At 36.9% G+C, this 26,901-nt stretch overlaps 1 non-coding gene and 1 pseudogene across 1 annotated transcript; both read right to left on the bottom strand.

Moving 5' to 3' along the window:
- Window positions 1–26,901, bottom strand: part of LOC143671985 (complement C1r subcomponent-like protein pseudogene) — a 75,378-nt pseudogene that overhangs the window by 42,036 nt on the left and 6,441 nt on the right.
- LOC143672394 (U2 spliceosomal RNA) lies at window positions 7,697–7,887 on the bottom strand. Its single transcript, XR_013169846.1, has one exon. It is a non-coding gene; the product is annotated as a U2 spliceosomal RNA (small nuclear RNA).

Here is a 26,901-nt window from a genome sequence, read left to right as displayed (position 1 = left end):
TCGAAAAGCTGTTCCATTTCTGGTATATTGCATTCTAGCAGCTTTAAAAATGAAAAGACCCATGTTATTCTCTACAGACACTCAGTTATAAATCTAGACCAGTCCACTATCACTATAATCAGCCTCTTCACTGATTTTGTTAGTCTGGATTCTCTAGGGAAACATAACAGACATATATATGGAAATATAATATTTATTATATACATTGGCTTATGCACTCTAGGAATTGGCAAATCCATATTCCATTGGGCAGACCACAAGTTTAGAACTCTGATGAAGATTTCAATAAGTCCCCCAGGAGATCTGACTGGCTGAAATAGAGAAAAATTCTTTCTGACTGCTAAAATCATTAGTTCTCCCTTTAAGGCCTTCAGCTGATTAGATGAGACTACTGTAATTACTGAAAGAAATAGCCTTTTTTATTGTAGTTTTAATCAGCCAAGGATGCTATCAATTGATTTAAATCCATAAGGTATCATCGTAGTACCAATCAGGTCAAAGCTCACTAAAAGAAACAATTGGACACTGTGCTAGTTTTAAAGTATTATGTACCCCAGAAAAGCCTGTTTTAATCCAGATTCAATCTTGTGGAGGTAGCTATTGCTTTTAATCCTAATCCAACACTGTAGAACAGAATATTTTGATTAGATTATCTCTACTGAGAGGTGACATGCCCAATTGTGGGTGTTATCTTTTGATTAGATGGAGATGTGACTCCACCCATTCTAGGTGGGTCTTGATTAGTTTACTGGGATCCTTTAAAAGAGATAACATTTTGGAGAGCAACATAAATGAGGTAGCCAATGGAGAGAGAGCTGAATTAGATGCCAACACTTAGAGGACAGAGACACAGGTGTTTGGACATGCTTGGAGCCCAGCAAATGTTGCCATGAGATGTTAAGCAAGCCAGAACCTGGAGAAAACCAAGGAAAGTGAAGAGATGAAGGCAAGCTCAAGAGACTCAAAGTGAGGAATCCCCACAGGAACAGAGGCTGAAAGCCATGGAGTCCAGGATCAAGAGACCAGCAGATGCCAGCCATCTGACTACCCAGCTGACAGAGGTGTTCCTGACCCATTGACCTTCCTTGAATTAAGGTGTCTTTCTCTGAATGCCTTAGTTTGGACATTTTTATAGGCTTAGAACTCGGCTAGTTAGAACTTGTAACTTATTAAATTCCCCTTTTAAAAATGTGTTCCAGTTCTGGTATATTGCATTCCAGTGACTTGCAAACTAACACAGACACCATAACCTAGACAATTAGACATATGAACTTAGCCATCACAGTCTACCCCTTCTCAACTTGAAACCCATACACATATCCTCAAACCCATACATAATCTCTAAATAAAAACAATTACAGTCACACATTCAACTAACATAAATCAACTGTTTCGCATGCAATGGAAATGTGTTAACTCTTTCCCAGGAAGAGGATGCAAGACCTTGTGTATAACTTTGATGTCTTATAACTTCAATACTATGACATAAAGTTAATACAATTTATGCTTTATGAAAAGGGCATAAAGTAGAGAAGAAATAAAAAATATTTGCCTTATGTATACATACAAACATATTCATAACAAAACTAGGAAAGCATATTTATTTATTATTTATTATAATTATTATAATCTTTTATTCTTCAACTGAACATGCGGACATAGCTCTTGAATATATATACCTTTTTGAATTACCCATTCCATATTCCCCTTACCTTCAGAAAGCACTTCATCTGGTCATGATTCTTTTACTGGCAGGATGAGGCAATCCTTCATTTCTGAAGCATCTGGGTCATTACAAACCCTGCCTGGATTGAGTTGTGACAGTTTTCCAGTTACAGTCTGAAGAACCTCCTGTATTCCGGGCAAATTCCCCTTTTTTTTTTTTTTTTTTTTTTTAAAGGAAAGACAGAGAGAAGGAAGGAAGGATAGAAGGAAGGAAGGAAGGAAGAAAGGGAAACATTTTTAAACATTTTCTTGTTTTATTGTATTCTGTTTCTCCGTTTTTGTTACATGGGCTGGGGCCGGGAATCGAACCGAGGTCCTCCGGCATAGCAGGCAAGCACTTTGCCCGCTGAGCCACCGCGGCCCAGCAAATTCCCCTTTACCTCCATTGTGTAGAAGCACTCCTATTTCCCCTCAATAATCAGGATCAACCACCCCACCCAGTATAGTAATTCCTTTTTTTTTTTTTTTTTCCCTGTTAATTCAGAGGCATGAAGACCCCAAAGTGTCTGGCTGGCAGTCTTCCAGTTCAAACGAATCATTGTTGTGTCTTCTAGTGGAGGCACTCATTCTTTAGAACTAAAACTATACACCAACAGAGCTTAAGGTCATGAAGACAGGAAACAACAGGTTTCTGGAGAATAGCTAGAACTAATAATGAGTTCTGCCACTCCCATTTCCACCTCATAATTCCTGAATCCATGGATTCTGGCTATAGGAACAATAGCACCATAAAATGAATGATGATTTAGAACATGCACAGTCTCCTGGAGAGCAATGTCCCAAGGTATTGCCACCTGGTTAGTGCCACAGTGTCTTTAAAAGGCCATTCCACTATTCTATCAATCTAACTGCTTCTGGATGATGTGAAACTTGGTAAAACCAGTGAATTCCATGAACATGTGCCCATTACCATACTTCACTTGCTGAGAAGTGTTTTTCTTGAACAGAAGCAATTTTATGTGGAATACTACCATGGTGGAAAAGACATTTTATAAATCCATGGATCACAGTATTGGCAGAAGCATTGTGTACAGGGAAGGCACATCTGTATCTGGAATATGTGCTTATTTTGGTTAGAACAAAGCGCTGCCCCTCTCATGATGGAAGTGACCCAATGTAATCAACCTGCCACCAGGTAGCAAGCTGATCATATTAGATAATGGTGTCATATAAAGGACTGAGTATTGATCTCTGCTGCTGGTAGATTGGGAACTCAGCTGTGGCTGTAGCCAGACTGGCCTTGGTAGTGGAAGTCCATGTTGCTGAAACTATACATAGCCTCCATCCTTACCGCCATGGCCATTTTCATCATGAGCCCACTGGACAATGACAAAAGTGGATCAGGAAAGAAACCATCTGGTTTCCAGAGAACAGATCAAACTATCCACTTGATTATTACAATCCTTCCCTGTGGAAGTCACCTTCTGGAGAGCATTCACACAAGACCAATTTTCTAATCATGTCTCTTCCAAGTCCCTAACCACCCAGCAAACCCATTGTCCATAGGCCATGAATCATAAGAACACACCTCTGACCATGTATTTGTCCAAGCAAAAGTAACAAACATACTTACAACTTGAAGTTCTGCCCACAGGAAGGATTTTTCCTCACCACTATCATTCAGGGGTGTACCAGAAAAAGGCTGTATTACTGCAACCTTGCTCACTTGTGTCATACTGATATATCATGCAGAACCATCTGTAATTCAGGTATGAGTTTTCTCTTCCTCAGTCAGCTGATCATAGGACACTCCACTTGATGCTGTCACTGCAGAGTGAGAAAGAGAAGGTAATGTGACAGGAGAAGGAGCCATGAACATTACACTTATTCATGCAATGTATTTGTGGATCCAGGGCCTGCTTTGAGCCCAATTGTGTTTATTTCACTTCCATTTTGTGATGGAGTATTGCCATGCACACTAAAATTCATGGCTTGGTGGATCAGACACCTAGTTCATGATGGATAAGTTAGATTTGATAATAACTTGTTTAAGATTTGGTCCATGTTTAAGGGTTTCATCTGTATTAAGGTGTATCAGAAGGCCAAAAGCTAATTTTCAAAAGGAAAGTAGTTATCTGCAGGGGATGGCAGGGACTTGGTGAAAAATCTTAAGGCTTTGAGCTATGATTATCCTGTAAGAGCCTGCCAAAAACTCCTATCATCATATTTATTTTCCATTGAACCTACCAGCATCATTGGATCAATTAGATCAAATGGCCCAAATGGCAGACCAGCTTGCATGGCAGGAAGTACCTCTTGCAGACCCTCATTTTATTCTGGTCCACACACGTAGTTGGCAGCTTTTTAGATCTGGCTAAATGGGCCAGAGTAGCATACATAAATGATGGATATTTTGCTTCCAAAATCTAAAGAGACCAAGTAGGCATAGTGCCGCTTATTTAGTTTTGGGAAGGGCCTTTCAACTTAGAAGGGACATCTTAACATGCTTCATAGCACTGGATACTTAGAAATTTAACTGAGGTGAAATGTCCCTGAATTTTTGTTAAATTTACCTCCCACCATCTGATGCATAAATACCAATAACTCAAAGAGTAGTTGCTGAGCATCTGGGGAAGATAGTTGAGTAGGGAGCTCCAGGGATCAGTCCTTCTACCAGCGCAAAACTTAAATAGGCAGGAACTGTTTAAAACAAATATTTTGAGACTCTACAGGCAACAAGAACACTGCACAGCATTCAGAAAAGAGCAAGAGGAAGAGGTTGGTAAACTACAGTAAAGAATAGTAAATTGCTCTCGCCATGCTGTAGCTAAAGGCACCCATCCTCCATTCTCATGGCAAGTAGCTGTAAGGCTCAAACCTTGGTTGGATCACTGGTGACAGGGTGGTAAAATCTTCAGGGCACAGTTGATCACTGATCATGGATTTTGATTAGCAGGTTAGGATCTCAGGGGGCCATTGTTTTAACCTACCTGGAAAAAGACCATAGCCAACACAGTTTAAAGCTATTCTTTACAGGGGATGTGGGGGACAGTTAATTGAAGGAATGCATTTGCTGCACAGGTCAAGAAGTGACCTTCCAGTTCCCTCCTCTAGGCACTGCAGAGCCAGTTTGCACCATCTTGTGGGCCCTTGACCCTCTTTCAGCTAGGGAAGACTGATTTGGGAAAGTACTCTCCTATGTGTCCCACCTCCTTCAATTTGCCCTTCAAGCAAAAGTACCTTGAGAAGATGAGAGTATTGTAAGAAAGTATAGAGGCTGAAAGTCTGTGGAAAATACTTTTTGGTTTAAACACCCAGAAAAGCGAGGTCTATCTCCTGGGAAAGAGAAGGAACAGTTAAACTCTTCTAAACATGGGGAACTCAAAAACAAATGACAAGCAAAAACTCAGGACAGGATGCAGGCCTGGAAAGATAAGGAGAGCCCTGCATGCTGCAACAACTTTCAGCAGATGTTCCTGATAGGAGGGCTGAAACTCAAGAAAATCTCTGTCTTATCACCGTCTTGTTACAAAACCAAGAAGCAGACATTTCAGGGAATAAATCGCAGAGTTAAAATGTGAAAATATTAAAATGTAGAGTGTGCAACAAAAAAGAATGAACAAGGCAAACAAAGAAACAGGAAATAATGGCCCATCTTCAAGTAGAGGCTAAAACCTGGAAAACACCCATGAAGAAGACCAGAAGGTGGACGTACCCAACAAAGCCTTTTAAAATAATATTAAAATTGCTCAAGGAAAATACAAAGAACTAAAAGATATCAGGAAAACTATAAATGAGCAAATTGAGAATTTTAGTTAACAGATACAAATTTTTAAAAAGGAACCAAAAAAACTGCTAGAGTTGAAGACCACAACTGAAACAAAAAACATTCCCAGGAGGTTTCCAAAGCATATTGGTTCTGGCAGAAGAAAGAATCAGTGAATTGAAGACAGGGCACTTGAACTGTATCAGGTTGAGGAGTAGAAAGAAATAAGAATTTTAAAAAACAAAAACAGCCTAAGATGCCTCTGGGACACCATCAAGCATATCAGTATATGTACCATGGAAGTTCCAGAAGGACAAGAAGAAAAGAAAGAAAGAAAGAAAGAAAGAGAGAAAGAGAGAAAGAAAGAAAGAAAGAAAGAAAGAAAGAAAGAAAGAAAGAAAGAAAGAAAGAAAGAAAGAAAGAAAGAAAGAAAGAAAGAAAGAAAGAAAGAAAGAAAGAAAGAAGGAAAGAAGGAAAGAAAGAAGGAAAGAAGGAAAGAAGGAAGGAAGGAAGGAAGGAAGGAAGGAAGGAAGGAAGGAAGGAAGGAAGGAAGGAAGGAAGGAAGGAAGGAAGGAAGGAAGGAAGGAAGGAAGGAAGAAAGGAAGGAAAGAAGGAAAGAAAGAAAAAGAGACAGAAGGAATATTCAAAGAAATAATGACAGAGAATTTCCTAAACTTAGCAACGACATGGATATGCAAATCCAAGAAGCCCAGAATACATAAACAGGACAAGTATGAGTAAAAATACATCCCATCATTTCTCATCTGCCATGCAGGAGACCTGGGTTCAATTTCTGGTCCACACACTTCCTCAAGAAGAGACAAACAAGCAAAACAAAAACAAACACAACTTCAACAAATGGTGCTGCAGCTTTTCCATGTTGGATACTCACATGGAACACTATTGAATGTAAAAGACAAGGAAGGAGTTCTGAAAGTTGTGAGAGAAAAGCAATGTGTTATGTACAAAGAAGTCCTAATTAGATTGAGTGACAATTTTCCATCAGAAACCATGGGAAGAAAGAAGGGGGCTGAAATACTAGAAGTGCTGATTGAAAACAGCTACCAACCAAGAATTTTATATCCAATGAGACTTACTTTCAAAAATGAGAGTGAAATTAATAAAGCCCCAGGTAAACAAAAGCTGATGGAGTGCATCACCCCCTGACCTACCCTACAAACAATACTAAAGGGATATCTACAAACTGAAAGGACAGGACACTAGACAGTGGTTCAAAGTAGCAGAGAGAAATAAAGACTGAGAGTAAAGATAACCATTTGGTTCATTATAAAATACAAATGCTTAAAAAGTAATGACAAATCTATGGTTTTGGATGTGCATATATATACAAAGATATGTGTTAACAAGTACAAAAGAAGGGTGCATGGATGTGAGGTATAGGAAAAGCATACATGTATGCTATTGAAGTTGTTTGTTAACAAACCAAATACAATTGCTGTATATATAAGCTGTTATATTTTAATCCCATGGTAACCACAAGGAAAATAGATGAAAATTGTGTCCATACAGTAAATAAAAAGCGCTCACTATGCTACAACACAAAAAATCAAATAAATATAACAATAGGCATTAATGGAAGAATTGAGGCTGAAATAAAGGTACAATACATATAAAATGACAGCAAATTGATAGAAGATTGTCTTGCATTATAAGTAGTGACTTTCAATGTAAAAATGGATGAAACTCCCAGGTCAAAAGGGAGAAATTGTTAGAATGGATAAAAAAACTCATGACCCGACTACATGCTATCTACAAGAGTCAAATTAAATTCAAAGACACAAGTAGGTTGAAATTCGAAGGATAGAAAAAATATACCATGCAAGTAGTAAATAAAAGACAGCGTGGGTAGCTATACTAATATCTAATCAAATAGACTTTAAGTGAAAAACATTTGTGAGAGACAAAGATGATCATCATATACTAATAAAGGGGACAATTCAACAAAAAAATGTAATAGTTATAAATATATATCCTCCTAAAAGAACCCCAAAGGATATCAAGAAAATACTAACATAAATGAAGGTAGAAATTGAAGGTTCAACATTAATAGTAGGAGAATTTAATACACCATTTTCAATAATGCATAAGGATATCTATGCATTATTGCATAGATATGAAAGAAGTATGAAACTGAATGTTGTGCAAAACCAATTAAACCTTACAGACATATATAGAACACTTCACCCAATTAAAAATAGCAGAATATACTTTTTAAAAATTTTTCATACATTTATTATTCCCCCGAGGGGGTGCACTGTTCCTGGAAGTGCTGTAATACCAGGTCGATGCGTGGAGTGGACAGAGTAAGCTCCTATTCCATCTCCCAGCTCCAAAAATCCATTTAATATATTGTCCTCGGAGAGAGGACGTATCAGATATTAAACTGATAAGAACAGATACTACACTTGATCTTAGCCAAAAGACTGAGAAGCGATGAGAATATGCTTTCTTTGCAAGTGCACGTGGATCATTCTCCAGGATATACTATAGGTTAGGTCACAAAAAAAGTTCACTAGATTAAAAAAATATTGAAAGCATTCATTGTACATTCTCTGATGAAAACAGAATGAAGCTAGAAATCAATAACAGAAGGAGAAATGGAAGAGTTACAGATAAGTGGAAATTAAATAACATAAACTTAGACAGCCAATGGGTTAAAGAAGAAATCAGAAGGCAAATTAGGAAATATATTGAGGTGAATGAAATTGAAAACACAACATACTAAAACTTAGGGACACAACAAAGGCAGTGCTGAGAGGGAAATTTATAGCTCTAAATGCTTATATTATAAAAGAAAGAATTCAAATCAGAGATCTAACCTCAAACTGGAAGAAATAGAAATTAAAGAGCAAACTAAACTCAAGGATAATTCAACCAATGAATGGATAAACAAAATGTGGTATATTCTTGCAATGGAATATTGTTAATCTCTAAGAAGGGATGTTGTCCTGATGCATGCAATGACATGGATGAACCTTGAGGACATTATGTTGAGTGAAATAAACCATACACAAATGGGCAAATATTGTATAACATCACTGACACGAACTTGTTATAATAAGCAAACACATAAAGTTAGAATCTAGAATATGGGTTACCAAGAGATAAAATGGGGATACAAAATGGGGAGCTGATGCTTAATTTCTGCAAAATCTCTAATTAAGTTGATTGTGATTGTTTGGAAATGGAGAATCAGGATGGTAGCACATCGTGTGAGTGTAATTAACACTGCTGATTTTTGGATATGAATGAGGTTGAAAGGGGAAGTTTGGGGTTATGTATGTACTAGAAGGAAAGTTATAGGATAAGTAAAACATGAGATGGCAGATTATAGTAAACCCTGTTGTGGACAATGACTGCAGTTAATAGTAGAAATATAAGAAAGAACTAACGTACATCACTATTGCAAGATGTTTATAATACTGTAGTATATAGGAGAAAATATACTTAACGAGAAGTATCAACTATAGTTAACAGTAATAAGTTATTATTCTTTCACCAATTGTACCAAAGGTACCACACCAAAGTAAAATGTCGCTAAGGGGGGTATATTGGAATGTTGTATGCATACATGAATTTTATGCAAACTTACAACTTCTCTAATTAAAACCATAATTTAAAACTATGCTAAGTAAAAGAAACCAGACACAAAGTACTACATATGGTCTGATTCCTTTTGTACAAGATATAAATATAAATAAAGCTACAGAGACAGAATTAAATTAGTGCTTATGTAGGACTGGGGAATGATAGAGGGTTTGAGAGGTGACTGCTAAAGAATATTGTTTTTTTCATTTTAGAGTAATGAAAATGAGTTTTAATTGATTGTGTTGATAAATGCACATTATACTAATAGCTATTGATTATACACTTTGGATGGATTGTATTTTACATATCTCAATAAAACTGCTTTAAAAGACAATGCTGTCCATATCCCATGAAGATTTGGTGTTAATTCTTCTTTAAATATTTGGTTTAATTCTCCAGTGAAACCATATGATACTGAAGATTTCTTATTTGGATCCTTTTAATTATGGATTAAATTTCTTTGGGACTGTTCAGATTATGTATTTCATATTGTGTGATTTTTGGTAGTTTGTGGTTTATGAGGAATTGGTTCACTTAATCTAAGTCGTTGAATTTATGTGCATAGATGTCTTTGTCTCTTTATTTCTTTGTCAGTCTTGTGAGGTACTTGTCAATTTTATAGACTTTATCAAAGGACCCTATTTTTGTTTCATTGATTTTCTCTATTTTTCAGCTCGAAATTTCATTGATCACTGCTCTTATCTTTATTACTTCATTTCTTCAGTTTCCTTTAGGATCATTTTGTTCTTCAATACATTCACTTATTAATTCTAGTAACATAAGTGCAGAATATTTTGGATTTTTTACATGCATAATTTTGTTTTCTGAGAATAATGAGTTGTGTTTATTTCTTTCTGATTTATATACCTTTTGTTTCTTTTTCTTGCTGTTTTGTACCAACCAGATCTTTTAGTACAATGTTGAAAAGAAGTAGTAATAGAAAAATGTCATTTCTGATTTCAGGGTCAAAGTATGAAGTATGATATTTTTAGATTTTTTTGTGGATATCTTCTATAAGATTAAGGAATTTCCCTTTTATACCTAATTTAATATGTCTCTATCATGAATGGATGATAAATTGTATCAAATAATTTCTCTGATCCAATGAAGAGGTCATTTGGTTGTTCTCCTTTGCTCTGTTACTGTGTTAAATTACATTGCTATCTTTTAATTCAATCTTGCAGGGGCAGACCTATTGTTTAGGGTGGAAAGTTTAGACTGTTGCCATGGATATGTGACACACCCAGTTGTGGGTGTAATCTTTTGATTGGATTGCTTCCATAGAGATGACACTCCCCAATTGTTGGTGTGAGCTTTTGATTAGATGGAGATGTGACTCCACCCATTCAAGGTGGGTCTTGATTAGTTTTCTGGAGTCCTTTAAAAGGTGAAACATTTTAGAGGAAGCTCAGATGCTTGGAGAACAGTTGCTTCAGAACTGATACAGACAGAGATGTTTGGAGATGCAGAAAGAAAATGCCTGAGGGAAGCTGTTTGAAATCAGAATCCAAAGGACCAGCAGATGCCAGCCATGTGCCTTCTCAGCTGACAGAGGTGCTCTTGGCCCATCTTGGGTCAAGTTATCCTCTGGATGCCATAGTTTTGACATTTTATGGGCTTACAACTGTAAACTTGTAACTTAATAAATCCCCTTTATAAAAACCAACCCATTTCTTTATATTGCATTCTGGCAGCATTAGCAAACTAAAACGAGCTTCTTGGATTTGCATATTTATTTCTTTTACAAGAATTGTGAAATTTTCAGCTATTATTTCTTTGAATGTTCTTCCTGGCCCTTTCCCTTCTTTTCGCCTTCTGGACTCCCATAATGTGTATATTTATGCACTTTCTGTTGTTAATCATTTCCCTGAAAATCTGATCAAATTTTTCCTCCACTTGTTCTTTTGTCTGTTCAAATTCAGTTCATCTATCTTATAGTTCACTGCTTCTTTCTTCTATCTCTCCAAATCTGCTGTTGTGTATCTCCAGTATTTATGTATATATTGAGGCATGGTCTGGGAATTGAATCTGGGGCTTCCGCATAGAAGATGAGCATTCTACCACTGAATCATCCATGCACCCTAGTATATATTTTTTAATTTCATCTATTGTGTCTTCTATTTCTGTAATGTCTGTTATTTTTCTATGTATTCTTTCAAATTCTTCTTTATGGTCTTCTAAGATTTTCTTAATATCCTTTATCTCTTTTTACATTTTCTTTCATTTCTTTGAATTGATTCAGATTTGTTTGCACATTTTTTATTAGTTTTTCCAGATTCTGTATTGCCTCTGACATTTTTTTATCTGTTTCTTCAACTGGGCAAGTTCTTCATGAGCTTTAGTATGTGTTGTGATATTTTTGCTGATATCTGATGATCTAATTATCCTGATGATCTATTTTGAAGGTTGATTTCTCTATCTTGTCCAGGGTTTAATTGTTCCCTGAGTTTGTATTAGGGCATTACTTTGACAGTTGAGTTGTCTCTATTTCACAGCCAAAACAGGAATGGGTACCCGTGCAGGGTGTGGACCAGCTCCAATGGGCCTGGAATAGGGTCTGGAGAATCTCTGAAAAGCCCTGAAGTTTCCCATTCACTTTCTGGCCTTCCTAGCAGATGGCACTGTTTGGTAACTTAATCGTCCTCAGAAGCTTTTTATGTCCTGAAGTCCTGGCAGTGTCAGACTGAGCAGGTCTGAAACTGCTGGGTTCCTGTGCCCTCAATTTGACAGATGAAATCTGACTCAATGTGGGGTTATGTCCCCCACTTTACTTGTAGTGAAGGATTCCCCCATGTGACCCAGTCTTCAGGCATCCCCAAGGCAAAGATTGGGCCTCCAGCTGTTGTTTCCTCAAGGGTAGGGGATGAGCACCAGGACCCAGGGCTTGAAACACACTCTGTCCAGGTTTTCTCATACTCTTCATCCATCACTGACCTGGGCCTTAAGATGTCTTACCCTATTTCCTAGACCTCCAAATAGTTAATTTGAGTAGTTTCTGCCAGTTACTTCCTGCTTTGAGGGATGATTTTGTGGTTCCCTCCAATATCCTCAATTTTGGAAACTCTTCTTTGCTGATTTTTTATATTATGCATTCTCCAGAGGCTTAAGTCTTGCCAACACTTTGGGTTTGGCTCATTGTGTCTGGATATAGGAGGGGATCTGTCCAACTGCTCTGAGAGATTTTATAGTCTGTGTCTTTGGTGGGAGGTGGAAGAGATTTCAGCCGCTGCCTCTGGGAATGAGCTGCATATGATCAACTGAGGGGGAGGGGAGAAGACCGGTAGTCTGGGACAGAAGTTTTTTATCTAATATTTTTCTCTTCTTTGATTCAGCATTTGTGGGATTCGTTTTCAGTCTATATGTTCCTCCAGAGTTCTGAAAAAGTGAGAATTGTTCTTTGTTTCACTGAATCTCTGGGGAGAAGTTTTCAGTAGCTATTTATGTTGCCATGTTGATGACATCACTCCCCTCTCCTGAAAATTTTAAGAATGGTTTACATACACAGTATTTGCTATATCTTTTTTATAGCAATGTTCCAAATTACTGAGTTAATTCAAGTTAACAACCATAATATCAATAAATCTACTGTCTTCAGCACTTACAATTCCCCATTATTTTTGTTCATTCTTCCATCCTGAAGGATTTGCGATGACGACCACTCTGACTGCTCCAGGCTGAGTAGGGATGTAGATATTATTGGGCAGAGGAATAGATTTTTTGCCTCCAGTTGAAGATACTACTTGCTTTTGGGATGGGATGACCAATCATCCTCATTTTGTTGCTCATGGCAAGCATGAAGAAGTAGACAGTGCAACTTAATGCATACTTGCTGGTTTCAGGGCTCAACCAGTATTAGAACTATCCAGAGGCTTTCAGTCTCTGAGAAATAAACTGAAAATAAAAGTAAATGGAAATTTATGGTTCAAATAAAAGAAACAGAAGTATCATGATGAGGGGATTTAAAGTGAATATAACTATGTTATATTGGAGAAATAGCTTTTCATACATTCCCAGTTATAGTCTGCCTAGAGAACAGTGACTTCATGTAGCTATGTGGCTTACCTATGGTATTCAGACACCCCTAGAGCCTTCAGGGTTAATTTTTTGAGGCAGTTTGAAATCTGGCTGAAACCTTTGTAGGAATAACTTCCAGAATGATCTCCCAACTTTATGTGATATCTCCTAGCCGTAAAAACTCTATACTATTTAGTATTTCCCACTTTTTTTTGGGGGGGGGGGCATGCATGGTCAAGGAATTGAACCCAGGTCTCACACATGAAAGGTGGGTATTCTAACCTATTTCCCACTTTTGATCAAAATCTTTCTTCAAATGCATTGCTGAGTAATGCTTGGTAATAATACCTCAGCACCAGGGAGACTCATGCCTGGGAGTCATGTACCACATATGGGGAAATACAATAAGTTTATTTTCAGAGTTTGGATTAAATAGAGACCACACTTTAAGGAACAAGGATGTTTGCAGGGGGTGTTTCTTAGGCACTAATTATAGTTAGGCTTAGTTTCATTATTACAGAAATAAGGTTTCTAGGTGCAAGTTTTATTGATTTTTTACATTTAGTTCTAGCTTCCTTCCATTGTAGTCAGGGAAAGAACTTTGTATAATTTCAATTTTTAAAATTTAGTGAGGCTTGTTTTGTGATCCAGCATGTGGACTATCTTGGAGCACTTGGGGTCTATCTCAATCATCCATGAGCACCTGAGAAGAATGCATACCCTGGTGTTTTGGGGGGCAATGCTCTGTATATGTCTGTAGGTCTAGTACTTTCATCATAATATTCAAGTTCTCTGTTCCTTATTGATTCTCTGTCTAGACATGCTGTCTGTTGATGAGAGTGGTGTATTAAACTCTCCATCTGTTATTGCACAGATGTCTAGTTCTCCCTCCAATTTTTTCAATGTCTGCTTCATGTATTTTGTGGCACCCTGCCTTTGGATTTTATATGTCTTATTATGTTTCTGTCTCTTTTATGACACTTTCAGTTTACCCTTATTGATAATCTTCATTTCTGCACTTTCCTCCTAGCCTCTCTCTCCTGTCTTTTCCATTCAGGCTGCAGAACTCCCTTCAGTGTTTCTTGTAGGGCAGGTCTCTTGTTGATAGAATCTCTCAGTTATTGTTTATCTGTGAATATTTTAAGCCCCCTCCCTCATTTTTGAAGGACAGTTTTGCCGGACAAGGAATTATTTGCTGGCAGGTTTTCTTTTTTGTACCTAAAATATTTCATACCACTCCCTTGTTACCTCCATGGTTTTGGATGAGAAGTTGGCATTATTCTTATTGCGGGTCACTTGTGTGTAATGAATTACTTTTCTCTTGCTGCTTTCAGAATTCTCTTTTTCTTTGACATTTGATATTCTGAGTAGTATATTTCTTGTAGTGGGTCTATTTGGATTTAATTGGTTTGATGTATACCATGCTTCTTGGATCTGTATATTCATGTCTTTCATTAGGGTTCATAAATTTTTAGCCATTAACTCCTTAAATATTCTTTCTTCTCCTTTTCCTTTCTCTTTCTCTTTCTGAGTCACCCATGACAGATATGTTTGTGTACTTTTTGCTGTCAGCCAATTCTCTGAAACCCTGCTCAATCTTTTCCCATTCTTCTCTTTATCTGTTCTTCTGTCTGTATTATTTGAATGCCCTTTTTCTAGTTCATTGAAACTTTTTTCTGCCTTTGCAAATCTGCTGCTGCATGCCTCCAGTGTATTTTTTGATCACTTCTGTTGTCTGGCATTCACATAGGTTCTGCTTTTTTCTTTGCATGCTTTCAAATTCATCTTTATACTTACCCAATGTCTTGTTAATATCTTTTATCTCTAGCTACATTTTCCTTCATCTTCTTGAATTTTTTTATATCTATCTGATATAAATCTGTCTTCCCTGACTTTTAAATTCATAACTTTAACTGGGCCATATCTTGCTGTTTCTTCATATGGCTTGTAATTTTGTGCTGATGTCTAGGCATCTACTTATTTTGATGAGTTTACTCTGATGGTCAGTTTCTCTCTCTTGGCTAGGGTTTTATTGCTGATTGGCTCTGTGTTAAGGTTCCTCTTTGAAACTTGGTTCAACTTATTGTAGATCTTTAGAATTGTCTATGTTTAAGTGATCAAAACAAGGCCAGAGATCCGTGAAGGGGCACAGATAAGTTCCAAAGGGCCCAAGGGAGAGTGTTGGGAAAGACAGTAAAGAGCCATTTTTTCACCTCCTTGGAGCTGTGCTTTCTGGCCTGCTCAGTATATGGCACTCTTTAGCTAACCATTCTCCACAACCCTAAGGAGGGTGTGGTTTTTTCCAACCTCCACAGGCTCCACCTCATATAAAGTTCAAGTTGAATCAATGACCACGTATAGACCTGTCAGGGAAGCTAGAACAATGATTCAGAACTGGGATCCAGTGATTCAAAGTTGACAATCAAGATCCAGGTATTGGCTCTTGGCCTGTTCCTGGGGAGGAAAGCCTCTGCTCCCTTCTCTGTCCTGTGACAGCCATCTATGATCCATGTCTGAGACTACTTGACTTGAAGATGGAGTATGGGTGTTTGCCACTGCCATGGAGCAAGTCATTCACAATTTTCTTTGCCACAGCTTCTCAGTCTTTTTTTTCTCTCTTTTCTGGATGCTGTAGAGTGCTCTCCTGACCTATGGAACTCCAGAGCTATTGTTGAGGATAGTTTCTGCCTTTCCATTAGCTATTACTGGAGGAGGAGTGTGTCCTATAGGTTCTTACCATGCCACCTTTCCTGAAGCATACTGTCTTTTTAGCCATATCTAATGTGCCCTTAAACCCACCTTTTGACTTCTTAATTTTAGTTATTGCATTTCATATGTCTAGAATGTCTCAATTTACTTTTGAAGATTTCATTTTTCCACTAGAATTCTCTATCTTGCTATCTGTTTTCTTGGATTATTAATCACAGCTACTATAAAGTTCAACTCTGATAACTGATCATCATTGGGTCTGTTTTCTATTGACTTTTTCACTCATGATCTTGTCTCCTGCTGTACCTGGTAATTTTTATTGAATGCCAGACAAATATTATAGGAGCTCTGGATGATATTACTTTTGTGTCTAGCAGACAGATAGACTAAAGAAGGTTTTCTTAATCCAATATAGGATTGAGCTATTTTGAATCTGTTTTTCAGGATTTGTGAGGGTTGGTCTATCTCCAGTTCATTTTTGCTGCTGAGGTGTAATCCTTCAGGTTTTCCCTATGAAAGTTGAACATGTTTGCCAAAGTTTTCATACTTGGCAGGTCTTTGAGGTAAAAAATTTAAAAACCATCTCCTTTGCTCTATGTGGTATCCAAAGCTGTGTTCATTTTCTCAATCTGTTAGTTGTGATTTCTACTCAGCTTCTCAACCTCTTTTCTTTGTGCCAGTTACAAATTAGCGAAGAACTTCAGAGAAAAAACAGTGACACAAATGTCATGCTGTCTTCATTTCCCTTCTCTCCAGCATCATGTGCCCTCAAATCTCAGCTGCTTTGGCAGTTCTCCAATACCTTCAGATTTAATTTTGTATTTTTTTATTATTTTTTGGCAAAGAGGTTTAATATGAACCAAGTTAATTCTTCTTACCTAGAAACAGAAGTCCATAAATTAAGTTTCTTTGTTATATTTTTTGTGAAAAAAAGACATAACATAAAATTTAAATGTTAACCATTTTAAAGTGTACAATTCAGTAATACTTAATATTTTCACTATGTTGCAAAATTATTATGATGGTTTGAAGCTGTATGTATCCCGGAAAAGATCATGTTCTTTTAATTCATTTTTGTGCACATAGATCTAGTGTAGGTAACACCTTTTGAATAGGTTATTTCAGTTGAGGAATGCCCCAGGGTGGGTCTTAATCCTCGTACTGGAGTCCTTTATATGGAAATAAATGACAGAGAGAAAAAACAGAAAAAAGCCCCATAAAAATTGAGAGAGAGAAAGCCAGAGAAGCTGAGAGAGAACCCGTAGAAAACAGAGTGTAAGCAACTGAATTTAGAAGCTGGAAGCAAGGAAACCAAGAGAGAAGGGAGAGACAAGCACACATTGCCATGTGCCTGGCCATGTGAAAAAGGAGCTGAGGACCACTGGTAGCCAGTTTTCTATGAGAAAATATTGCTTGTTGACGCACTGATTTGGACATTTAACTGTTAGTTGTATGCTAATAAATCCCCATTGTAAAAGCCAATTCTTTTCTGGTATATTGCATTTCATCAGCTTTAGCAAACCAAAACAACCCTCTAGTTCCTGAGAATTTTGATCATCTGAAAAGGAAACACCATACCCATTAAGCAGTTACATCTCTTTTTTCACTCTCCCAAGCCCCTGGAAACCACTAATATATTTTCTGCTTCTATGGATTTGCCTATTCTGGATATTTCACATAAATGAAATCATAGAATACTCAGTCTTCTCTGTATGGCTTTTTTCAGTTTAGCAGGTGTTCAAAGTACATTCATGTCATGACATGTGTCAGCACTTCATTCATTTCTATGACTAAATAATATTTCTTTGTATAGATATACAATTTCTGTATCCATTCATCAGTTGATGGCCATTTGGGGCATTTACAACTTGGGCTATTGTTAATAGTATGCACTAAGAGTCAATACTATGAACAAAAATTTCATGGACAAGTTTTTCTTTGAACATCTGCTTTCAATTCTCTTGTACATATACATATGAATAAAATTGCTGGGTCATATGGCAATTTGATGTTTAACTAGTCAAGGAATCAAACACTGTTTTCCACAGAAACTGCATCATTTTACAATCCTACCAATAATCTCTAAATGTTACAATTACACTACATCTTTGTCAACACCTGATGGTTTCCATTATTTTATCAAAACCATTATGGGGGATGTGACATAGTATTTCATTATGGCTTTCAGTTTTATTTTCCTAATGACTAACGATGTTGAGCATCTTTTCATGTTCTTCTTGACCATTTGTTTATCTTCTTTAGAGAAATGTCTATGCAAGACATTTGCTTATTTTCAATTGATATATCTGTTGTTGTTGAATTGTAGAAGATCTTTATATATTCTGGATACTAGACCTTTATCAGATATAGGATTTGACAATCATTCATAATATTTTCTTATAATACTTTTTATTTCTATAAGTTTGGTAGTAATGGCCCCATTTTCATTTCTGATTTTAGTAATTTGAGTCTTCTCACTTCTTTTCTTAGTGAATCTATCCATAGGCTTTCAATTTTGTTGATCTTTCCATTAAGCCAAATTTTGGTTTGATTATTCTTTCTATTGTTTTCTATTCTGTATTTAATTTATCTTTGAACTAATCTTTATATTCCCTCTCGTTTGTTAAGCTTGGGTTTAGTTTTCTCTTCTTTTTTTGTTTCTTTAAGGTGTGATAGTCCTTTATTGATTTGATATGTATGCATTTACAGTTATTAATTTTCTTATGTAGGCATTTACAACTTGTGTAGGTATCTGCAACTATTAATTTTCCTCTAAGTGCTACTTTTGCTCCATCTGACAAATTTAGATATCTGTGTTTTCATTTTCCCTTGTCTCAAAGTATTTTCTAACTTCCCTTGTAGTTATTTTCTAGTTTCCCTTCTGGTATTGGATTTCTGGTTTCATTGCTTGTGGCTTCAGAAGATACTTTCTATAATTTCAATATTTTAAAATTTATTTAGACTTGTTAGTGTTGCTCAAGCCCTTGATTTCTTTATTCATCTTCTGTCTAATTGTTATATGCATTATTGAATGTGGAAAGTTGAAATCTCCAAATAATATTGTAGAACAGTCTAATTCTCCCTCTAATTCTGCCAATTTTTTTTCATATATTTGTGATTTATTGTTGGGTATGTATATATTTATAATTTTATATCTCTTTATGTCTTGAACTTTTTATCAATATTTAATGTCCTTCTGTCTCTTGTAACACTTTCTGATATAGTTTATTTTGTCTGATATTGGAATAGCCACTTTGCTTACTGATTACATGTAATATCTTTTCCATCTTTTCACTTTCAACCCATGTGTGTTTCTGGATCTAAAGTGAATCTCTTCAAAGAAGAATATAGTCACATCATGTTTCTTTTTTTTTTAATCTGTTCCATTACTTCCTGTCTTTCAAATAGACAGAGTAATACATTCACAATTTAATATAATTATTGATAAGGTAGAACTTACTTCTGTCATTTTTCTATTTGTTCTTTGAATGTGTTATTCCTTCTGTTCCTCAGTCCCTATATTACTGCCTTATTTTATATTTTCTTGATTTTTTAAGTGTACCATTTGATCCCCTTCTCAATTCATTTTCTTCATGTATTTTAGTAATTCTCTTAGGGGTTACTCTGAGAATTACAAATAACATCTTAATTTTATGACAACCTAGTTTGAATCAATAACAAATTAGCTGCAATAGCATACAAAACTCTGCTCTCATATAGTTCCATCCTTCCGCTTTTGTGTTGTCCTCATCAAAAATGATTTATTTATATATTGTGTGTCTATATATATTATATAAATTAATAGTTATTGTTTTATGTATGCTTCTTTTAAACCATTTCCAATTTAGGAAAAATATATTATTAATTAAAAATACAATATTTGCTTTTAAATTTAGTTAGATATATTTGTATCTAATTACTATATAATTATATTTACTGGTGCTCTTTATTATTTCACATAGCTTCAAGTTTCAGTCTATTATCTTTTTCTTTCAACATGAATGACTCCCTTTAGCATTTATTGCACTGCATGTCTGCTAGCAATGAACTCAATGAATTCCTTCAACTTTTTTACATTTATGAATGCCTTAATTTCTACTTCATTTTGAAGGATAGAGTTACTGGTGATAAGATTGTTTGGTTTGCATTTTTCTTAATTTTGGCACTTTAAATGTCACCTCACTGTCTTCTGGCTTCCATGGTTTTTGATGCAATATCAGCTGTTAATCTTATTTATAATCCCTTGTACCTGGCAAGTTGCTGCTTTCTTGTTGTTTTCAGTATTCTCTCTGTCTTTGTGTTTTGACAGTTTGATTACAAAGTGTCTCAGTGTACATTTCTCTGCATTTATCCTACTAGGAGTTCATTGAGTTTTTTGAAAATGTAGATTCGTATTTTTCATTAAGTTTGGGGAGTTTTCATCCATTATTTCTTCAAACATTCTTTCTGCTCCCTTTTTTCCCTCCTCTTCTTCTGCGAATCCTATTATGCATATGTTGGTATGATTGATGTTGTCTCACCCTATCTCTTAGGCCATGTTAATTTTTTCTTTTTTCTTTCTTATCCTTTACTGGATAATTTCTATGGGCTTATCTTTAAGTCCACTGATTCTTTCTTCTGCCAGCTGAAATTTGGCACTGAGCCCTTCTAGTGATTTTTTTCATTTCAGTTAATGCACTTTTAAGCTCTGGTATTTCTATGTGGTTCTTTCAGACAATTTTTACATCTGTATTGATATTCTCTATTTAGTGAGAGAGTGTTCTCCTGGTTTCCTTCAGTTCTTTGTTGTGGGTTTCTTTAGCTTTTTGAGTCTATTTAAGATAATTGATTTCAATTCTTTGTCTAATGTAATGTCTGGGCTTGCTCAAGGATAGTTTCTGATGGTTTCTTTTTCGTGTGGATTGGCTATACTTTTTAGCATGCCTCATATTTTTTCTTGAAAACTAGACATTTTAAATAGTATAATGTCATAATTCTGGAAATAGAGTCTGTCTTCTCATCATTATATTCAGTTGCTGCTTGTTGAGTATTGTACTTTGTTTAGTGACTTTTCCAAACCATTTTTGTAAAAATGGTATTCTGTATCATGAATGGTCACTGAAGTCTCTGTTCCCTGGATAGTGGTCTCCTTTTGTGGCCAGCTAGTGATTTTTGTGTGGCTTTTAAAAAGAGGAATTTATTAAGTTTCAAGTTTTCAGTCCTAAGGCTGTGAAAAGCCCAAACTAAGGCATCCAGGGAAAGATACCTTGATTCAAAAAAGGCTGATGGCTCCAGAACACCTCTGTCATCTGGAAAGGCATTTGGTGATTCCTGCTAGCTTTCTTTCCCAGCTTTTTGTTTCATGAAGCCCCCGTTTTCCTTCTTCAACTCCAAATGTCTCTGGCTAGCTGTGCTTTGTTCTTCCTGATGGCTCTAGGTTTTTTCTGAAATGATTCCCTCCTAAAGGGGTCCGGTAAGCAAACCCACATGGAATGGGTGGAGACACATCTCCATGGAAACCATCTAATCAAAAGTTATCCCCCACACTTGGATGGGTCACATCTCCATTGAAATAATAAAAAAGAGATCCTACCCAGCTATATTGAACAAGGCTTAAAGGACACGAGATACATAATAGCTTCAAACCAGCACATTTTATGCTTTGGACCCCCAAAAGACACACTCTTTCCAAATGCAAAATGCATTCATTCCATACCAATATCAGAAAGCCTTAAACCATTTCCATAAAAATACAAATACAATACAAAGCCAGAAACAGTACAAAATCTCAACAAAGTCAGCTACAAGCATGGTCTGTCTTAAGGCAAAATTGTCCTCTGGCTCTGGACCTGTAAAACTCAGAACAAATTTTCTGCTGCCAATATACAAAGGAGGGACAGTCATAGGATACATATTCCTATTTCCATCAGGGGAAATTGGAAGGAACACAGGGGTCACTGGACCCAAACAGTTCTGAAAATACAAGGGTCTTTGGACCCAAACCATTCAAAAACCTTCAGGGAAAACTCCGTTAGATTTCAAAGCCTAAGAGTCATTTATCCTTGGCGCTTTTAGAAAGTGGCAGTCCCACACTTTCCAAGGGCCTATGCAGTGGCCTGGCTTTCTCCAAATGCAATTTTGGGGGACTCTGAGGGGAAGACCTTTTCTTGGCTCCACCCTCTTCAAGCATGAGGGCAGCACCCAGATGCTCTGCCATTTCCAGGGCACATGCTCAACCCCTCCGGAAAAATGGGGTGGCAGCCAGGCTCTCCCAATCCCCAAAGGTTGTGTGCTATCTTCTCCAAAGCCTGAAGTGGTACAGCTCTTCCAGAACATCGAATTTGAAGGCTGCTTTCTGCCTTTGGGACAAACTCATTCTTTCCAAGTGCGTGGGTGGCTCCACTCTCCTGACCCAAGATTTCCTGACTTCAAACTTCAGCTTCCATGGTTCTTCTTCTGAAATTATTTTTCCTACAATTTTTCCCTTTTCTGTCCCTTTTAGTCAAGACTGGCAGTGGTTTCATTAATATAGATCTCACAATATTCAGACAAAAGGACTTCCCACAAATTCTTTCTGGATAACTCCATCTCAAATCCTCGCTTGTCCTGTAATGGCTGACTGCTTCCATGTTTCGTTAAATCCTCATGTGGGGCACTATTCTCTGGGGTCTCCATTTCTAGAAGCCCACAGTTTTTCAGAACATCAGTTTCTGGTTTCTTTGTACCCAAGAGTTCAGTTCTTATCTTATCTCTTTCCTGTCGCATTTCACTGTAATCTGCAAGAAGAAATCAGGCTGCACTTTCCACATTTAATCTGAAAATCTCTTCCACAAAATATTAACATTGTTACTTTTAAAATCTGCCTTCTATCTAAAACTAGTGGCTATTTTTTCCAGATTCTTTACCACTTTAAAGCAAGGATTGCTTTCCTTCAGTTTGCAATAACACATGCATCATTTTTGTCTAAGGCCTTATCTGAGGTATCTTTAGAGTCCATATTTTTACCTACAGTCTCTTCAAAACATTTTAGGCTTTCTCTTTCAAGCTCCTCACAAATCTTCCAAAATCTCCCCCTTATCCATTTAAAAAGGCCTTCCAACATGTTAGGTATTTGCAAACCACAGATCCCGCTTCTCTGGTACCAAAATATGTTTTGGTTTGCAAAAGCTGCTGGAATGCAATATACCAGAAATGGAATGGCTTTCAAAAAGGGAAATTTATTAAGTTGTAAGTTTACAATTCTAATGTTCTCTGCATAGCTGCTTCACCACCTTGTGAGAGTTCCATCTTAGGTGAAATAAAGGCATTTTGTGTGTGTGTGTGTGTGTGTTGGTCCTTCAGAGAACCACCCAATAGGTCAAAACTGAAAGCACAATTTTTTTGAGGAAAAAGTTTAGGCAACAGTTTTTGTTTTGTTTTGTTTTTACCAAAAGGTTTGCTCTATCCCCTCCAGAAACAGAAATCCACATTGGCAACATAGACTTCTATCTTCAACAATGGCAGCCATGCTGGTATAGAGAGGGCAAGGGTAAGATAAAACAGCACAAAGATTTTCAATGAGGTTCAGATATCATTCTTCTGGTAAAGCATACATTGGGTTGCCATAAACCTTTGGCTATTTTCTATAGTTATGATGAAGTTTATTCTGTCACTTTCTGTCAATTTGTATGTGTGGTGGTTTGGAGTTGTTCTAGAATTCCCCAGAAAAACATGTTCTTAAAGTTAATCCATTCCTTTGAGGGTGAACCCATTATAAGTAGGACATCTGATGATGTTACTTCAGTTAATGTGTGGCCTTCCTCAATCAAGATGGGTCTTAATCCTATTACTAGAGTTCTTTATATGCAGAGTGAAATTCAGACAGAAAGAGAGAAAGCCTCAGATGGAGCAGCCAAAAGCTGAAGAACTGTGGAACTCAGAAGAGAAGGGAAAGACCAGGAGATGACACCTTGTGCTTTGCTATGGGACAAGCTAAGGACAAGGATCTCCAGCAGCCAGCCCCAGAATGCCACAGTCTTTGAGGGGAAAGAATCCCCTTGATCATGCCTTGATTTGGATTTTTTCTGACTTCAAAATTGTGAGTGAGTAAATTCCCTTTGTTTAAGCCAAAACATTGTGTGGTGTTCACTTGAGCTGCTTAGGAAAGTAAACTGAGTAAGTGTATTTCTTTTAAAGAATGGTACCATGGAGTTCCCTATTTAACCTTTTCACTGACATTCCTCTGAATTATTTTTATAATAAGAAAAACCTTTTTTATTTTCAACTTGAGCAAAAAGAAATGTTGGACAATCGGATGACATCTTAAAGAATTTTTCTTGAGTAATACAAGCTCCATCAGAAAGAACATTGGCATGAAGCTAGAAAGAAAGAGAGGACACAATATAAAAGATAACCTCTCAACATATTCACAGTTATAGAAACCTCCTCTTGTCTCCAGCATTTACCTCTCTGTCTTCATTTCCTTCTACTTAGAATTTGGAAAAGTTTTACCTCAATAAAGCTTAATACAGTTTGCTATACAAACTTCTCTCTTCCCTCCACCACTACCATTAATCATGACTTTCTGAGGCTAGGTGCATGCTAGAAGAGAGAGATAGAGCTCAGTGCTAGAATGTGATAATTCCAGAATGCCAAAGCAGGCAAAACTATTAGAGAACATTTGGTCTACTGGTGTTATAACTATGTAAGAAGAAAATTGCTTTTTAAATAATTTAAATCCTTAAAACAAACACATTCGCGCGCGCACACACACACACACACACACACACACACACACACACACACACATATATATAATAAAAAGGGAGTTGTTTTCAAATTGGAGCTGGAGACTCACTCACTCTGCCTAATCTTTTCCCCTTCAACCTACATTCAAATACACACATTTCTGTGGTCTTTGAGGTATACCACTGGGAATATATTTTCAAATCAATTGATCCAGGCCAGCACTCCTGTTTTACTGAAAAGGTTAATGAGACTAAGAGAGGTGAAGAATTTGACCAAGGCATGGCCAGGATTCCTCAAAGACTAACTGACAGTCAGGCCTAGCTTCCCATCCTTTCGAACCTCTTTCTTCTCTTTTCTCTGTCTGTATCCCTAATCTCTGACTCAGTCTCTACATCCTTTCCAAGAATTCTTAATGCTAGAATTTAACTGCTTCCCTTTCCACTGGAGCCTTTGTATTGCATAACAGCAAAATTGTCAAAGGCAGCTTATTATAGGAGAATTGATGCTGAGGAACAGTCAAATAAAATCTATGTGTTCAGGGAAAATGGATAGAGAGCCATGGGCCCTCTGCAGGGCTTCTCAAGGGCTCTGAGGAGTTATGTAAACCATGTGGGCACTGCCTACTCTTTCCAGCACACTAGCAGGGAGCCTTTCAGCCAAGTGTTACCTTTTTAATGGCCCTTACATTTTCTGTTGTCTGGTTTTCACAGAATAGTTCAGCAAAGTAAAGAGCCTTGCCAATCGGCAGGGCAGGGCAAATAATTCATTGCTGCTCCAGCTGCACTGTCAGTCCTAACAGGGGCTTTGTATTGGACTTAAGCTGTTAGTCCTCTGACGGAATTCAGAAACATACTGGCTCTTTTTTCTTTAAGAAGTTTCATTTTCCCTCAATGCCTCAGTCTGTTGCTGAGTTACATGTCCTTCCTCATTCTCCTTCTAGCTTCTAGCTCTTGCTTCCTCTTTCCATATTCCAAATTACAGGATTCTTTCTTTGCCTGTAGCCCAAGTAGAATCTAGGCTTCTTGTATTTCAAGGACTCAGAGCGTCATAGCTGGAGAATCATTGGTTTACCCAGCTCATTTTACATGAGGTTAAATTGAGGCCTCAGAACAGACACGTAGTTTTCCCAAAGACAAACAATGAAATGAATTGTATAAGTGGAACTGAAACAGAGGTCTCCTGGCTTTCAATCTAATCCACTTTCTATTTTTTACTAAACCATGTTGGGAAGGAAATGGAGAAGCAGAATAAGGAGTTTAAAGAAATGGAGTAGGGGCCTTTTCTGTGATCAATCACCATACCCATGGGCAATTTCTTTATTTTCAATACTGTCCTCTCAAAATGTCTTGGATCCTACCCATTATCTGATAATCTCACATGGCATAGTGGAAAGTCTTGGGGTACTGGTTCTGAAACTAAATCCTTATGTGACTTCACGTTACTCCTTTCCATCAGTGGGCTTCAATATCCTCATCTGTAAAATGAAGTCTGGCTAGATCATCTCTTTGGTAAACCTCCATTTCTAACACACTCTAGCTGGGATGCCTAATGCGTGTAGACTTCCATCTATGAAGTCAGGTAAACTTATTGAATTCCAGTTTTGCTATTTGTGAGCTGGATGGTGTTGAGTGCTTTAAGCTTCCATTTCCTTACTGATCTGTTGCAAAGATCAACTGAAGTAATTTGTGTATAATAAGATGGAGAAATTTTAATTTAACAGATTGGTAGTTGCCTATGCAGAAGTCATTTCTCTTCTTCCCTACAAATAGCACAACAATTTTGTTTGGGGCTGAAACCTACATTTCTCAGTTTCCCTCTAGATAGGCTTAGCCATTTTGTACAGTTTTGGTCAATAATAAATAAGCAGAAATTGTTGCTAGGCACCCCGATGGCTTCTTTAAAAAGACATGTTTTGCACACTTTTTCCCGCGGCCCTTCCTTTTCTTCCTGTCCAGAACATTCATGATTGTAACTATATAACAGAATATAACAGAAAGAAATGCATATTGGAGAGGTAGAGTGAAAAACTAGAAGATGCTTTGGTCATGATGATATCGTGAAGCTGCAACACCAGCTCTCACCTGAATTCCTTTGGACGTTTGTTATGTAAGAAAAAAATTTCTTATCTTGTGTAAACCGCTGTTATTTTTTTTACCCACATGCTAATTGATGCCTAATGGTAACTAATGCCATCTGTTTAGGAGAAATACTTGACAAGCTTTATGGGATTATTATCAAAGTGTTGCAGAGTAAAAACAAATGAAGTAGGGATAGTTGAAAATTAAAAAATAATAATTGAAGTAAAAATAAATGAGCTCTACACTTGAGGACTATGAATCCTGTTTAGCCTCAGAGTCTTTTTTCTGAGCATTGAAATGAGTGGCATATTCAAGTTTAGGGGCAGCACAGACTTACTTAGTATTTATATATGA

This window comes from Tamandua tetradactyla, chromosome X, assembly GCF_023851605.1.
Source record: "Tamandua tetradactyla isolate mTamTet1 chromosome X, mTamTet1.pri, whole genome shotgun sequence".
Taxonomy (NCBI): Eukaryota; Metazoa; Chordata; class Mammalia; order Pilosa; family Myrmecophagidae; genus Tamandua; species Tamandua tetradactyla.
The sequence above is the reverse complement of the archived record's forward strand: the minus strand, read 5'-3'. Positions and strand labels throughout refer to the sequence as shown.